This window comes from Mustela erminea, chromosome 5 (genome assembly GCF_009829155.1).
Source record: "Mustela erminea isolate mMusErm1 chromosome 5, mMusErm1.Pri, whole genome shotgun sequence".
In the NCBI taxonomy this organism is placed as follows: Eukaryota; Metazoa; Chordata; class Mammalia; order Carnivora; family Mustelidae; genus Mustela; species Mustela erminea.
In genome coordinates, this window is record NC_045618.1 from 110845895 (window position 1) to 110861691 (window position 15797).

General features: G+C 37.3%; 1 protein-coding gene and 1 long non-coding RNA gene across 2 annotated transcripts in view; one reads left to right on the plus strand and one right to left on the minus strand.

The window, feature by feature from the left end:
• Positions 1 to 15797, plus strand: part of LOC116591504 — a 69063-nt gene that overhangs the window by 49736 nt on the left and 3530 nt on the right. Inside the window, exon 2 of the long non-coding RNA XR_004286034.1 lies at positions 1425 to 1507. This is a non-coding gene — a long non-coding RNA (uncharacterized LOC116591504). The remainder of the gene's footprint in view (positions 1 to 1424; positions 1508 to 15797) is intronic.
• SGPP1 (sphingosine-1-phosphate phosphatase 1) overlaps positions 1 to 15797 on the minus strand; it is a 34732-nt gene that overhangs the window by 11557 nt on the left and 7378 nt on the right. The gene's annotated exons all lie outside the window — the stretch shown is intronic.

The following is a 15797-nucleotide window of genomic DNA, read 5'->3' on the forward strand; positions in this document are numbered from 1 at the left end:
CTCAAGCCATGATCTCAGGGTTGTGACACTGAGCCTGCTTAAGATTCTCTTTGCCTCTCCCTCTGCCCGCCCCCCCTCAGCCCTTGGCTCACTGTGGAGCACGTGCTCTCTTATCAGGGGGGAAAAAAATACTTTTGCATGACTGAACAAGTGAATGAAATCTGGGGTTTCTACACTCCTCATTGTGAGAACTGGCTCTTTTTTGTTTCTATAGTAAAGACTTGATCACTGGCATGCTGCAGAAGAAAAACAAGTAGGAGACATTTTTCATGTAGCTCCAAAATGAAATACCTCTGGGATAGTGCTTGAATCTGATCCATGTAAGCATCCTTGCTTCCCTGGGGAGGAAGACTGAGCATTATCTCCCTCTCAGTTCCATCACTGACTGCTATTTGTAGTTTCTCTTGGTACTTCCCTATCTTGTATTCAGTATTCAACACCCTGTAACTGGTTTTCCACTTCTGCCTCTCCAGTAAAATTTCAAATGGTAACCTTTTTGAGAAAAATTGTGAGGGGGGGACTGGAATCAGAAAGTCATAAAAATAGAAAAAAAACAAAGTGTAGATAACTCTTGGTATCAGGCACTAGCGTTAAGACTTGTATTCGAGGGAAAGAGGAAATGATGGATAGACACAGTGGCAAGTTTGTAAAGGAATAAGGAAGGGGACACAATTGATGCTTTATAACTTCAAATCTCTCCATGAAACTGAAGCCAAGGTGGTTCAATTTAATCAGAATCAACGTGGTTCAATAAGAAGTGAAGTTGAAAGAAGCGAGTTAGTAGGGCTTCAAGAAGCGTGGTAAAGATTTTACTACATAGTTGTTTTGATTTGACTTACCTACTGCATTTGACATGGCCACCACTTTCTTGAAAGTCTAAATACCCTGATTTCTCTAGTACCAAATTCTGTTTTCCTCTTTCACCATGTATTTTTTTTCTGTGTTTCCCACACAAGGGCCTATCTTCTTCTTGTTCCTTAAACACTGCATAAGTAAATAAGGATTCTGCCCTTAGCAGTTCTTGGTAGTCTCAGCTTTTATTTTTTAACTACTTCACATGCCAAAGACCTACCTAGCATTTCCTTGCGTTAAGAACCATATGGCCATTGCCTGCACTTGCACCTTCTACCGCACATCTCTCTCTCTCTGGAGTTAATTAAAAACCCACTACACTTCAAACCAATGTCATCATCCTATCACCCAAACTTGTTCCTCCTCTCATATTACCTATTTCATTTAGAAACCTCATAACCCATATAATAATCTGAGAAACATGAATTATCCTTGATTCCTTCCTTATCCCTCATATTCAACCAATAATCACATCTTGCTGATTCTACCTTCTAAATACTTCTTGATTCTATCAACTCTTTTCCACTCTTCTTAAACTGTCCTTACTCAGATCCTCATCATTTCTTTTCCAGGCTCTACCTGTTTCTCCAGTGTTCTTCCACATGCATGAGAAACTTGGTTAAGGGGGCAGACAGACATGTAACTATATAGTGAGGTAAGTGCTATGAGAATACCCTAAAAATTCCGAGGGATTCTAAGGGATGGGCACCTAACTTAAAGACGTTAACAAAGTCACCGAGATTAAATAATATCCAAGTTATCCTGGGAGATGAGTAGGATTTAATCTTTAAAAAAAAGGAGTACAGGGCAAAAAAGATAAAAGGCATTATAAACAGCAGGAACACCACGAACAAAGGCTCACCGGCAAGAAACTGTAAGCAGTATGGTTTTCTAGGAGAATAAGCTTACACTTTAGCTGGCGGAAGGCACTAAATAGTGAACGTAAAATATGCAAGTTATATGATATTTAAAGATATATAGATTATATAAGATGTGTTAAATACTATGTGTTCAAGTGTGTTAAGTGCTATGGAAAAATAAGAGAACAGGTGTTGAAACAGTAATGTTCATCAAATACTCCTTATGCTCCTCCACATTTTTAGGTTCACGTGCACTTAGACTGGGACTATGTGACTAGTTTAGCCAATGAGCTGGGTAAAAGTGACTTATGCCACTTTTAATCATTCTATGAGCTCTCTTCCTTATAGATGTAACCCTGGAAGCCACATGCTGACATGTATACAGGACAGGCAAACTTCCATCAGTCTGGGTCTCTGAAGTCCAGTTGGTTTCACTGGTGAATTTTACCAAACTTTTTTTAAGTTTTTTAAAAATATTTTACTTATTTATTTGACAGAGAAGGATCACTAGTAGGCAGAGAGAATGAGGGAAGCAGGTTCCCTGCTGAGCAGAGAGCCCAATGTGGGGCTCAATCCCGGGACCCTGAGATCATGACCTGAGCCGAGGGCAGAGGCTTAACCCACTGAGCCACCCAGGCACCCTTTACCAAACATTTTTAAAAGATTTAATATCCACCTTTCTCAAGCTCTTACAAAAAAACAAAACAACAACAACAAAAAAACCCAGAAGTGAACACTTCCTAACTCTGTGAAGCCACTATTACCCTGATACCAAAACCAGAGAGACATCACAAAAAACTACAGATCAATATCCCCTGTTTAAGTACAGGTGCAAAAACCTCCTACAAAATATTAGCAAGCCAAATCCAAGAATTTGTTAAAAGTATTATACACCATGATGTATGATACGGGATTTATCCCAGAAACGCAAGAGTGGTTCAACAAAGAAAAATTAATGTAATATATCACATTAACAGAATTAAGAAAAAAAAATCCATGATCATCCTTCATAATAAAAGCACTAAAAAATTAGGAAAGAAGGGAATTTCTTCAGCATGATAAAGGGCATTTATGTACTATCTACAGATAACATACTTAATGATGACAGACTGAAGTTTTCTCCCCAAGATGAGAAAGACAAGATGTCTACCTCTCACAGCTGCTATCTAACACTGTGTGTAAGTTCTAGCCAGAACAATTAGGCAAGAAAAAGAAAAGACATCTAAATTGGAAAGGACAAAGTAAAACTACCTCTACTCACAGATAACATGATTGTAAGAAGAAAGAAAAAAAAAGAAAAGAAAAAGAAAAAGAAAATCCCATAAGAATCCACAAAAAACTACTAGAGTTAATAAATGAATTCAGCAAAGTTGCAGGGTACAAGATCAAAACACACAAATCAGTTCTGTTTCTATACACCAGCACTTAACAATCTAAAAAGGAATTTAAGAAAATTCAATTTACGATAGCATCCAAAAGGATAAAATAACCTAGGAATAAATTTAACCAAGTAAGTAAAAGACTGGTACACTGAAAGCTACAAAACATTAATGGAAGAAGTTACAGACCTTGTCTTTGACATAGGATATATTTATACATTAGGATATAATAGATATTATGTATATTCTCTATATGTATGTATGTGTGTATGTATATATATGTACATATCTAAAAAGTCATAGTATTTATTTTAATTATTGTCTCTTTCCTCAAGAATTTAAGTTCGGGGGCACCTGGGTGGCTCAGTGGGTTAAAGGCAGAACTTGGATCAGGTCATGGTCTCAGGGTCCTGGGATTGAGCCCCACATCGGGCTCTCTGCTTAGCAAGGAGCATGCTTCCCTCTCTCTGTCTCTGCCTGCCTCTCTGCCTGCTTGTGATCTCTCTCTGTCAAATAAATAAATAAAATATTAAGAAAAAAAAAAAAGAATTTAAGTTCCATGGGGGGCAGGAACTTGAATCTGTTTTGTTCAATACCGTATTATCAGTGACTACAAGTGTCTACATATAGTAGTCAGTCAATAAATACTTGATAAATAAAGTAAACATAAGCCTTCAGCCACAGGAGAGTATCAGTCTTACCTTATCACATTCATGATAACCTTAGGTCACAGGTCCATCAGTTCCTGGCCTCAAACCTGGGCTGCCTTAACCTTTAGTTCTAAGAGCATCTCCGGAATCCATCACAATAAATTGGAATCTGAAAATCCTTTTGAGTAAGCTTAGGGAATTTCCAATGCTTGTTTTAGAATAATCACTGTTAGGTAAGGATTCTGTAACTTAAGCTCTTAAAACTAATATACACTTTCTAAAACAAAGTAACCAAATTGTATAGAAATAAAAACAATTTCCTACAATAGCACATTATGAACTGTATTTTGTATACTAAAAGCAAAACAAAGCAAAAAACTTAATCACAACAGCATGTTTTCCTTCATAGTACTTTCCACACTGGCAGGCTAGTATAGTATATAATAATATATGGGTTCATAAAGGTAAAATAATAACAAAAACTGACCCATATGCAGTCATTTAATGTATACATTAAGACAAATATGTGAACTAAAGCATTTTCAACTCAATCTGTCCTTTTCACCTATTCATATCTGGTGTCATCTTACTGTTTCTTTTGAATTCTGAAGTTACAAAGTATCAATTTAGCAACAGAACTCATCAAGTAAATATTATAATTTTAAGTATATTTTTTATTAAAAACCACAATAAGGAAAGTATTATTTAGGGCACCTGGGTGGCTCAGTCGATCTTCCCCTCAAGGTTACGATCCCAGGGTCCCAGGATCAAGTCCTGCATGGCGCTCAGCTGGAAGACTGCTTCTCTCTCTCCCACTACACCCCCACCCCGCTGTATTCCCTCTCTTGTGTCTCTGTCAAATAAATAAATAAAATCTTAAAAAAAAAAAAAAGGAAAGTACTGCTTATTACCATCCTATCCTATGTAGACTTAGGTTAACAAAATAGGATCTCTTTCCCAATTTCTGTTACAGGGAAGGGATTTGTGAAAAGGAAAGAAAAGGACTACATGTTTTAGCTTGTATCATTTTACAGCTGCAGGCAGGCAGACTACAGCTTTCCAGACAGTTAGGATGAACAAGAAATTCCTGATTCTCTCTGTGGAAACCAGAGTAGAAACAAGAGAAACTTAGTAAATTCAATCCTTCAGGCAGTTACCCATTCATTCATTCATTCATTCATTCGAATTCTAATGTATCAAAGAAATTTTTATATAATCATCTGTTGGATAATCTAGCCCTATCTGCTACAAAGCCCCAGAGAATTTTTCCAGTGTCTAATACGGATCCCATGGGGATCTGTTTCTTAAAAAAATCCCTATTCAAATATCCAGGGTTGGGAGCAAATTTAGCCTGGGGTATGAATAGCTCTTACAGAGCCGCTTCAGCACTTGGGAGGGTAAGTGGAAGAGGAGCAACTAAGTACAGTAATTTTAAAAATGGGAAGAGCACTGCAACAGAAAACTCAAATTGTCTTATCCACACTGGCAAATTTAGCAATTCTGTAAGAGCCCTAGTTTCTATTTTTATATAAGTCCTCTTCCTCTTTTCCTCTGCAATAACAATCTAACCAACCTTTTTCTCACTTCTGATGCACACATATTTGCAACTGTTCTGTCCTCCCCTTGACTGTCACACTCTACTAATTCCTAACCATCCCAGTCCTTTACTTGACAAATAAACTGGCTGGATTTTTTAAAGCCACAGTTCATTTCTAGGAAGATGTTACAAGAAGTAAATGTGGATTTGTTCTTTATTGAAGGGTTAACAGATTAAATAATTTTACTTAACACAACTTACTGTGTACCAGGCACTGTTTTAAGACCTTTAGAAATATTAGCTCATTTAATCATAGAACAACCCTGTGGGGTAGATATTCTAATTCAAATGAAACTGAGTCAAAGAGAGGTCCAGAATTAAACAGGGGTTAAGTAATGGAGCTGAGATTCAAACACTGAAAGTCTAATTCCCAAATCTAAGCTCTTAACCACTATACTGAGCTGTCATTGATTAATAGCATGTTGTTTAATTCCTTGTATCACTGTATCAAGCAGATTATCTCTCAGATCTTTTTTATTTAGGTTTTTCTTAAAATAGAGCTAGGTACAAACTTAATTAGAGGTAGAAGGGATCTTAAAGATATTAATTCCACTCTCCTTTCTTTACAAATGAAGAAACGACCCAGGGACGCTTATTCTTCCAGTGGCCTATCCTGATACCTTTTCCAATTTACCATGCTTGTTACTTTACACTTTTATCACTATACAAATAGGTAATAATTTTAAGTTTGGTAGGAGTTTCTAGTTTTTATTTATTTTTTTCTTAAGAGAATGTTGAGCTTTACTTGCTGAATTTATGTTATGTCCTCTAATAAGAAAGTTTTACTTAAATCTTTAGGTCTTATCAAAAAAGCTTAAAGAAAAATTTATAAGTCCTTCACATTATTTTCAAATTAGAAAACATTTAGCAAACAGAGAACAGATCATATGGCCTCCTAGATGCTTTTAATTTGACACCACGATCTAATCTTTTCATTGCACAGGCTATTATGGGAACACTTATCTAAACTCTCCCTTCTGTTATTCTACTAAACGGTTTTATTCCTACTGATATGCTTTCCTTAACTCTTTACCACACATAATCAGAATTAGTTTTTATATTGTGTCATTTGTCATTCGCATTCATTGAGGTTAGTAAAAGTCCATAAAATGACCTGCAATTAAAGCAATGACAAAAACTGTCTTCAATAGAATTTGGAATTTTCATAGTAATTTAAATATGGGACAAAGTCAGGCACCAGAAAAAAAACTATATTTTGAACTCAAGAAATGGATAGTGTATATGTAAAGAACAGATGACAAGGATACCACGTTAATGATATATCTGCCTTGTTTTCATACCCTGCTACTCAAATAAAAATTGATGCAAACTTCTGAAAAGCATTTTGTCCATACATAAAAAAGCTCTAAGTGTTCATATACATTGACACAGTGATCTCTCTCCTAAAAAGGCTTAGAAACGTGGACCAAGGATTCATATATAAAAATGTTTATCATGCAATTATATATACCATACAATGATGAACAAATCAGTATTTATTGATTATAATGTAGTAGTTTAAAATAAAAATGTAGATAATAGGAATTGAATTATGTAGAGAAAATAAAGTATTATAAAGATACAGAATATCTCACTGAGCCCTAAGGCAAAAGGAAGCTAAGGCTTAAAGAAACTGGAGCTATCAACTAGACAGTCACAGGATCCTCTCTTCTTCCATATCCACTTCATCTTTTTCTGTGTGGCAGCTTTTCCGCTCTTTAGTCCAGATGGTAGATGAAGGTTTTTTAAATTCTTCAGTGGAGAAACCTGCCCAAACTCAGTACCTGTTCTCAATTGCTTTTCTTCTTTTCTTTTCTTTTTTTTTTTTTTTTTTAAGATTTTATTTGTCAAAGAGAGAGGGAGCACAAGCAGTGGGAGCAACAGGGAGAGAGAGAGAAGCAGACTCCCCGCCAAGCAGGGAGCCGGATGCAGAACTCCATTCCAGGACCTCCGGATCATGACCTGAGCTGAAGGCAGCCCAGACGGCTTAACCGGCAGAGCTACGCAGGTGTCCCCTGTTCTCCATTTCTGATGGACAAGGCTGCATGGACAAAGTATTTGCCCTAAAGTTGAGGGACTCTTAGGGGGTTGTTGATGAAGTTTTAGAATATAGGTGAGGTTCAGTGGGATGGAGGTCCAGAGCCGACGACCAAGAAAGAATTCTTGAGTCATCTTTGATGCAAAATGGTTTTTTTTAAGCACGGGGACAGTACCCGTGGGCAGAAAGAGCTGAGGCTATGGGGTTATGAGGGGTGGTAGGTTAAGTAGGATGGGGTTGGGTAGGTAAGGAAAAGGGAGGTTTCACTAGAACTTTCATATGCTAAAGAGGACCTACAAGATACCGGAGCCATTGTCAAGGTCAATTTTCCCTCTAGCAAGGTATTAACATTGTTAAAGATAGGTGGGAGATTTAAAAAAAAAAAAAGATAGGTGGGAGATTCCTAAAGAATGTCACATGTGTCCCACCCAGAGTGTGGGGGTAGAGGAAGGTTGCAGGGTGTCAGCTTTTGCTTTGTCCTCAGCCAGCCTTCTGTTCCCTCGTCATTGTAAGCTAGGCTGACTCGCCAAAGGCGACTACTTCTTCAGGTGTGGGACAGTGGGCTAATTTCATAATCTCTTTGTATCAGTTTCCTCATCTATAAATGGAGATAACAGTATCTATAGTAAGTACAGTCCTATAATATAAAAACTATGTTGCAAGAATATGAAAGTGTTTCATTCATTAAGAATATTTTCTAGAGGGGTGCCTGGGTAGTTCAGTTGGTTAGGTGTCCAACTCTTGACTTTACTTTTGGGGTCGTGGGATCAAGCTCCGCATGGGGCTCCCCACTCTGCAGGGAATCTCCTTCTCTCCATCTCCCCACTCTCCCTTTGCCTCCCCGCCCCAACTTGCACACACACTCTCTCTCAAATCAATCAATCAATCTTAACAAACAAAAAAAAAAGTTTTCTGGGAATTTTTACTGATAGAGAAAAAAGATTAGAGTTCTCTAGAGAAATAAATCCAGTAAGATACACACACACACACACACATATAAATGGAGAGGGAAGTCACTTCAAGGAATTGGCTTTATTACTGGATTTATTTTAAGGATCATGGAGGCTACAAATACAAAATCTGCAGGGTATGCCTGTGGACTGGAGATCCAGGAAAAAGTTAATGTCGCTCAAGTCCAAAGATAGTAGGTGAACAGAATCCCCCTCTTCCTGGGGGGAAACAGTCTTTTTCTCTTAAGGCTTTCAATTAATTAGATAAAGCCCCACCAATATTATGCAAGATAATCTCCTCAAAATCTACTGATTGAAATGTTAATAACCACCTTAAAAATATCGTTTTTTTCAAAGATTTTTAAATTTGTCAGAGTGTACACATAAGCAGGGGGAGTGGCAGGTAGAGGGAGAAGCAAGGTACCCAGTGAGCAAGGAGCCTGATGTGGGACTCAATCCCAGGATCCTGGGATCATGAGTGAGCTGAAGGCAGATGCTTAATTAACCGACTAAGCCCACCCAGGCGTCCCTAAAAAATATCTTCACAGAAACATCTACAATAGTGTTTGCCCCCAAAATCTGGGTATCGCGGCCTAGATAAGTGTCCTATAAAATTAAGTACCACACATTATATTAAATGAAAATATGGTTGAAATTATTTTCAAACTTTCAGGAAATACCAAAAAAGTTAACATTAGGTTTTTTTCTATTTTTATTTTACAAGTCTTCTATAAAGCTCAGTACTTAGCTTGTCTGTCCTTTTAGCAACATTTAACCATATTAATTAGGGGTGCCTGGGTGATTCAGCCAGGTAAGCAGCTGACTTTGGCTCAAGTCATGATCTCAGGGTCTTGAGATCAAGCCCTGAGTCCTGCTACCCCCTCAGCAGGGAGTCTGCTTGTCCCTCCTCCTCTGCCTCTAACCCCCGTTCATGTTCTCTCAACTAAATATAACCTTCAAAACAAACAAAAAATATTAATTACTAGCCTTTTCTAGAAACACTCTTCTACTTGTAGCTTCCCTTTATAGTATATTCTTTTTATGATACTGTCCAATTTATACTCCTTCTGCATATATCCCTGCTTAAGCCCCCCTGCAGTGTGGCCCTGGAGACATGCTAATACTGTGTTGATCCGACTTTTTTTACTACAACATTGGATCAGGTATGGACACTTGGTCCTGAAGGAGCAAATCCATTGGCTGGAATGAGCTGATTAGATTGTTTTTTCTAATTATAATTGAATGAAAGTCAGTCATGACTCTCTGTTGTATGCTTGAAATTGAAATAATGTAGAAGCAGGGTAAGGCTGACATGCATGCCAAAGCAGAGAGAGAAGGAAACAAATGAGAGGCCATGTAACCCCAAGAAACTGATGGATGGCACTGCCTGACAGCATTCCAGGGGCCTGGCTCCATTCCCTCAGGAAGCCTGACAGCACTTTCTTGATTTTGACTTCCATAAGAAGATATTCCTTCTAGTCCTCAAATAAATTTTCTTTTTTTTATTTAAGCTGGTAGAAAGAACCCCCCGCCACACACACAGCCTTAGTTAGATAATCCCTAAGATCTCTTCTTACCTCTCAAACTGCTACTTGTCAGATTCTGTTTCAGTTTCTTTTTACCCTATCCATTCCTTAAATATTAATGTATTTTAAGGTTTTTTCCTTAGACCCTCTGTTCTTCTCACTGTATGTACTCTCCAAGGGCAGTACCACCCACTCTTATCATTCATTCTGCACATATATGCTGATGATACAAACCTGTCTAGGTCTCTTTGCTTTGCTTTGCTTTTTAATTTAAAGTCAGTTAGGGGTGACTGGGTGGCCATGTTAAGCGTCTGCCTTTAGCTGATGAGGTCATGATCCCAGGATCCTGGGACTGAGCCCCACATTGGGCTCCCCATTCAGTGGGAAGCCTGTTTCTCCCTCTCCCAATCCCCCTGCTTGTGTTCCCTCTCTAGCTGTGTCTATCAAATAAATAAAATCTTTTAGGAAAAAAAAAGCCAACATATAGTACATCATTAGTTTCAGGTGTGCTCTATTATTAATCAGTTGCATGTAACACCCAGTGCTCATTACATCACATGCCCTCCTTAATGCCCATCCCCCAGCTACGTCATCACCCCATGCACCTCCCCTTCAGCAACCCTCAGTTTGTTTCCTAGAGTTAAGAATCTTTTCATGGTGGGCGCCTGGGTGGCTCAGTTGGTTAAGTCACTGACTTCAGCTCAAGTCAGGATCCCTGCTCAGCGAGGAGTCTGCTTCTCCCTCTCGTGCTTTCTCTCTCTCAAATAAATAAAATCTTTTTTTAAAAAAAAGGTCTCTCATGGGTTTTCTTTTTTTTTTTTTTAAGATTTTATTTATTTATTTGACAGAGAGAGATCACAAGCAGGCAGAGAGGCAGGCAGAGAGAGAGGAAGGAGGAAGCAGGCTCCCTGCTGAGCAGAGAGCCAGATGCGGGCCTCGATCCCAGGACCCTGAGATCATGACCTGAGCTGAAGGCAGCGGCTTAACCCACTGAGCCACCCAGGCGCCCTCTCATGGGTTTTCTTCATTGATGAGTTTCCATTCCATTTTCCCTCTCTTCCCCATGATCCTCTGCGCTGTTTCTTATTTTCCACATATGAGAGAAATCATATAATTATCCTTCTCTGATTGACTTATTTCACCCAGCATAATACCCTCCAGTTCCACCCACATAGATCTAAATAGTAAATATTCATCCCTTCTGATGTCTGAGTAATACTCCATTGTACTCCATTATACTGTACTGTATACTATACACTGTACTCCATAATACTCCATCATAGTTGAGTATTTGCTTTCAAATTGCGTGTATATATATATATACACTCCATTGTATATATAACTTCTTTATTCATTCATCTGTCAGTGGGCATCTCAGCTCTTTCCACAGTTTGGCTATTGTGAACATTGCTGTTATAAACATTGAGGTGCCCATGTCCCTTTGGATCAGTACATTTCTATCTTTGTGGTAAATATGTCTAGGTCTCTTTCATGTGTAGACCTGCCTCCCAGATAGTTCTGTCTTAAAGACACCTCAAATTCAATTAAAACTAAAATGGAATTCTCCTCCTGCTTTCCAGATTTTCTATTTCTACAAATTAAACTACTATTTCTCAGCGTCCCAAATAGGAAATCTGGGAATAATCCTTTACTCCTGTTTTTTCTTCCTTACTGCCAACTGGAATTAATCACCACGTCTTGTCAATTCTACCTCTAAATATCTCTTAAAGGTATCCATTTCTTTCTACTCCCACTGACACTATCTAGGTCAGGGGCCAGTCGAGTTTTTAAATAAAGAGCCAGATAATAACTGTTTTGGACTTTGTGGATTACATAGTCAGTGTCACAGTTATTCAGCTCTATTGCTGTAACACAAAAGCATCACACACACTCTAGATATAAATGAATAGACATGGCTGTGTTTCAATAAGGTTTTAGGAATCCCCACTAAAATTATTAATTTCATATAATTTGTACCTGTCACAAAATATTCTTCTTGTGGCTTTTTCAACTATTTAAAATGTAAAAAAATCATTCACAGTTCACAAGTCATATAAAATCAGGCAGCTGTTCGTAGTCTCCTGATCTAGGCCTCCCATCTTTTCTCCCTTGAATTGGTGGAGTAACATCTTAGTTGGTCTAGTTTCCCTGCCTCCAGTCTTACTGCTCTCTAGTCCATTTTCTTTACTATAGACACAATAGTCTTCCTAAAACAACAATCTAATCTCCTCCAAGCAAACAGACCATATTTTGGGGGTTTTGCTCTGTTATCTGTAGGGCTTGTGATACTGGCTAGTACTTACTAAAAATGAAAGGATTATATTTGTGGAATTTAATAGCGTTACCTTTATTAAAGCTTTTTAGTCAAGAAAAAAGGTACACTTGCAACAGAAGAAATAAACATCATAATTCTCAGTTGATACGATTTTTTTCTATGAAGAACAAATAAGATTATACATATAAATTATTAAATTAAAGGAGAGCTGAAAAAAGTTGCTGTTTATATGATCAATGCATAAAAATCAAGCATGTTTCTATCTTCCAGCCCCAAGGTTAGAATATTTTATTTTTAACATCATTGTAACATATAACATGTTTTATATATATATATATAAAACACATCTTATATATATATACACATATAACATATAACAATAACAAAAAATATAAAGTAACTACAAATAAATCTAACAGAATTTATACTTGATTTATATGAAGGTTATAAGACTCCATTGAAATAAGAAAACCTAAATATATAAGATTCACCATATTCACAGATACATTCAATATTGTAAGGCTATCAATTCTCTCTACATTCATTTATAAATTCACTGTGATTTCAATAAAAGTCCAGAGTTTTTTATAGAAATTAAAGAACTCATTCCAAAAAGTATGTTGAAAGCAAATACTCAAAAACAGCCAAGACAATCTTGAAGAATATGGTAGAGAACTTTCATAAATAAGACTTACTCTAAAGCAATTAATGAGACTTACTCTAAAGCATAAGTTAAATAAGACTAAAGCAATTAATAATTACTCTGAAGCAATTTCATAAGGTAAGACTTACTCTAAAGCATGACAGTGATAAAGAGATAGACAAAAAAAACAGTGAAACACAACAAAGAACCCCAGAATCACACCCATACATATATGGGAACTTGATATATAACCTAAGTGGCATTACAGGTAAGTGGAGAAAGGATGAATTATTCAAAAATAGTATCAGGTCAATTAATTATCAGTGTGAAAAAAAATCACATCAGATCCATATCTCACAATATATACAAAACTAAGGTTAGATCAAATTTTTTAAACATGAAAGTAGTATTTTATCTTTCCAATAAAAAAAAATAGCAACAGGATTTTTCTTTTAGAGCTAGAAAAACAGGGGCGCCTGAATGGCTCAATGGGTTAAAGCCTCTGCCTTCAGCTCAGTCATGGTCTCAGGATCCTGGGACTGAGGCTGCATCAGGCTCTCTGCTCAGCAGGGGAGCCTCTTCCTCCTCTCTTTCTGCCTGTCTCTCTGCCTACTTGTGATCTCTGTCAAATAAATAAATAAAATTAAAGAAAAAAAACCTAGAAAAACAAAATCCAAAGTACATACAAAAAACTGTATAAACAAGTGAAAACAGCAAGAGTAAGTAAAAAATATTATAAAGCTACAATCAATGTAATAGTATGGAACTTGCACACAAATATCAGATGTACCAATTCTAAGTAAAAAATATGGATATAGACCCAAGTATATACCTATATTTAATACATGATAAAAGTGACAGTTCAAGTCCATAGGCGAAAATGGGCTATTGATGCTATTGGGGAATATCAAGTGAGATTCCTTCCTCAAAGAAAGAGATGGTTAAAAGATTTAAGCATATGGGGCACCTGGGTGGCTCAGTGGGTTAAGGCCTCTGCTTTCGGCTCAGGTCATGATCCCAGGGTCCTGGGATAGAGTCCCACATCGGGCTCTCTGCTCAGCAGGGAGCCTCTTCCTCCTCTCTTTCTGCCTGCCTCTCTGCCTACTTGTGATCTCTCTCTCTTTCTCTGTCAAATAAATAAATAAAATCTTTAAAAAAAAAAAAGATTTAAGCATAAAAAAAACCCACAGAAGTACTTTAAGAAACAACAGTAGAAGGCTATTCTATGTATGATACAAAACCCAGAAACTATGAAACAAAAGATACCTAAAAAAAAATAATTCTGGGGCAACTGGGTGGCTCAGTGGGTTAAGCCTCTGCCTTCGGTCATGATCTCAGGGTCCTGGGATTGAGCCCCACATCAGGCTTTTTGCTCAGAAGGGAGCCTGCTTTCCTCTCTCTCTCTGCCTGCCTCTCTGCATCCGTTGTGATCTCTGTCTGTCAAATGAATAAATAAAATCTTTAAAAAAAAAATTCTGCTTGGAAAAAATGGTAGTAAGAAAATAGGAAAGCATCTTTCTAAATCATACATGGACAAAAAGGTAATGTGACCACAATATAAAGGGCTTCAAAAACCAATCAGTAACCCAAGAGAAACAAAAACAGATGTCCATGCAAAAACTTACACAAAACTATCCATAGCAACATTATTCAAAATAACCAAAAAGTAAAACCAAATGTCTATCAACAGGTGAAGGGATAAATAAAATGTATATCCATCTGATGGAATAGTACACTTCACAATAAAAAGGAATAAAGCACTGATAGATGCTATAATATGGATGAATCTTAAAACATGCTAAGTGAAAGAAACCAGCAACAGACTATATACTGTATGCTTCCATTTACATGATATGTCCAGAGTAGACAAATCTATAGAGACAAAGTGGATTAGTGATTGTCTAGGGAGTTGGGGGGGGGCGGGGATGAAGAGTGACTACTATGCGTATTGGGTTCCTTTGGGTGCTGATGAACATATTCTAAAGTTGATTGTAGTGGTGGTTGCACAACTCTATGAATGTATCAGAAGCCACTGAACTGCATATTTTAAATGGGTGAATTATATATGAATTACTTATCAGTAAGTTTTTTGTAATAAAAAAAGTAAGGTAAGTAAAGGTGAGAGGATTTGTTTCTGTCCATAAAGGATTAACAGCTATAACAACAGCCATTCCATTATAAACAGCCAGAAAACTTGACAAATTATATAAAACAACCATTTTCATATACTGGAAAACAAGCAGCATGAACTGTAATTCAGGAGAAAAGGGAAATAAATGAGATGAGCCCTATGATTGCCCTAACTTGCTGCTGGAGGCAGTTTCCAGGCTATAGCATGGGAGGAGGAACCAAAACAAAGGCTAGCAGTCTCACTGGGTTAAGGGAAGAAGAGTGGAATTTGCAGAGGCCAAAGCAGGCATTAATTTGCAGCACAGAGCACAAGAGAGAGGAATCCATACAAGAGAATGAGCCCCAAAGAACTGTAGGGGGTCTCTGGAAATTGTTTGCTGAGTACTAATGTGTGCATGCATGGGGTGAAAATCCACCTGTCTGGGGAAAATAGTAGGCCAAACAATTCCCAAAGCTCACATAGGACCGGAAATGCTTTCCCATTAGGCAGAATACTAAGGGAATTGGGCAGTCTTTTTAAGGTTATCACCTGGAGAGCCTGGCTGCCTTAATAGAGCATGTGATTCTCGATCTCAGGGTTGTAAATTCAAGTCCCACACTGAGTGTATAGATTACTAGTAAGTAAAATATTTTTTAAAAAGGTTATGATCTTAGCAATGAGGCCAAATTAGCTCTAGACTAAGGTTATTCTGGACGCTCTCAGCTTAAGTTGACAAGTAATTTAACTGTAACCAGGATCATGTCCGACTCTATTTAAAGGAATAAACACAATCTAAAACTATAAAAATTACTAAGCAAAGAAGCTGGAGAATATGATCCAGGAGAAATACTAGAGTCACACAAAGATGACAAAGATGATGGTTAGTGGAAAAGAATCTTTAAACAGCTATTAAAATC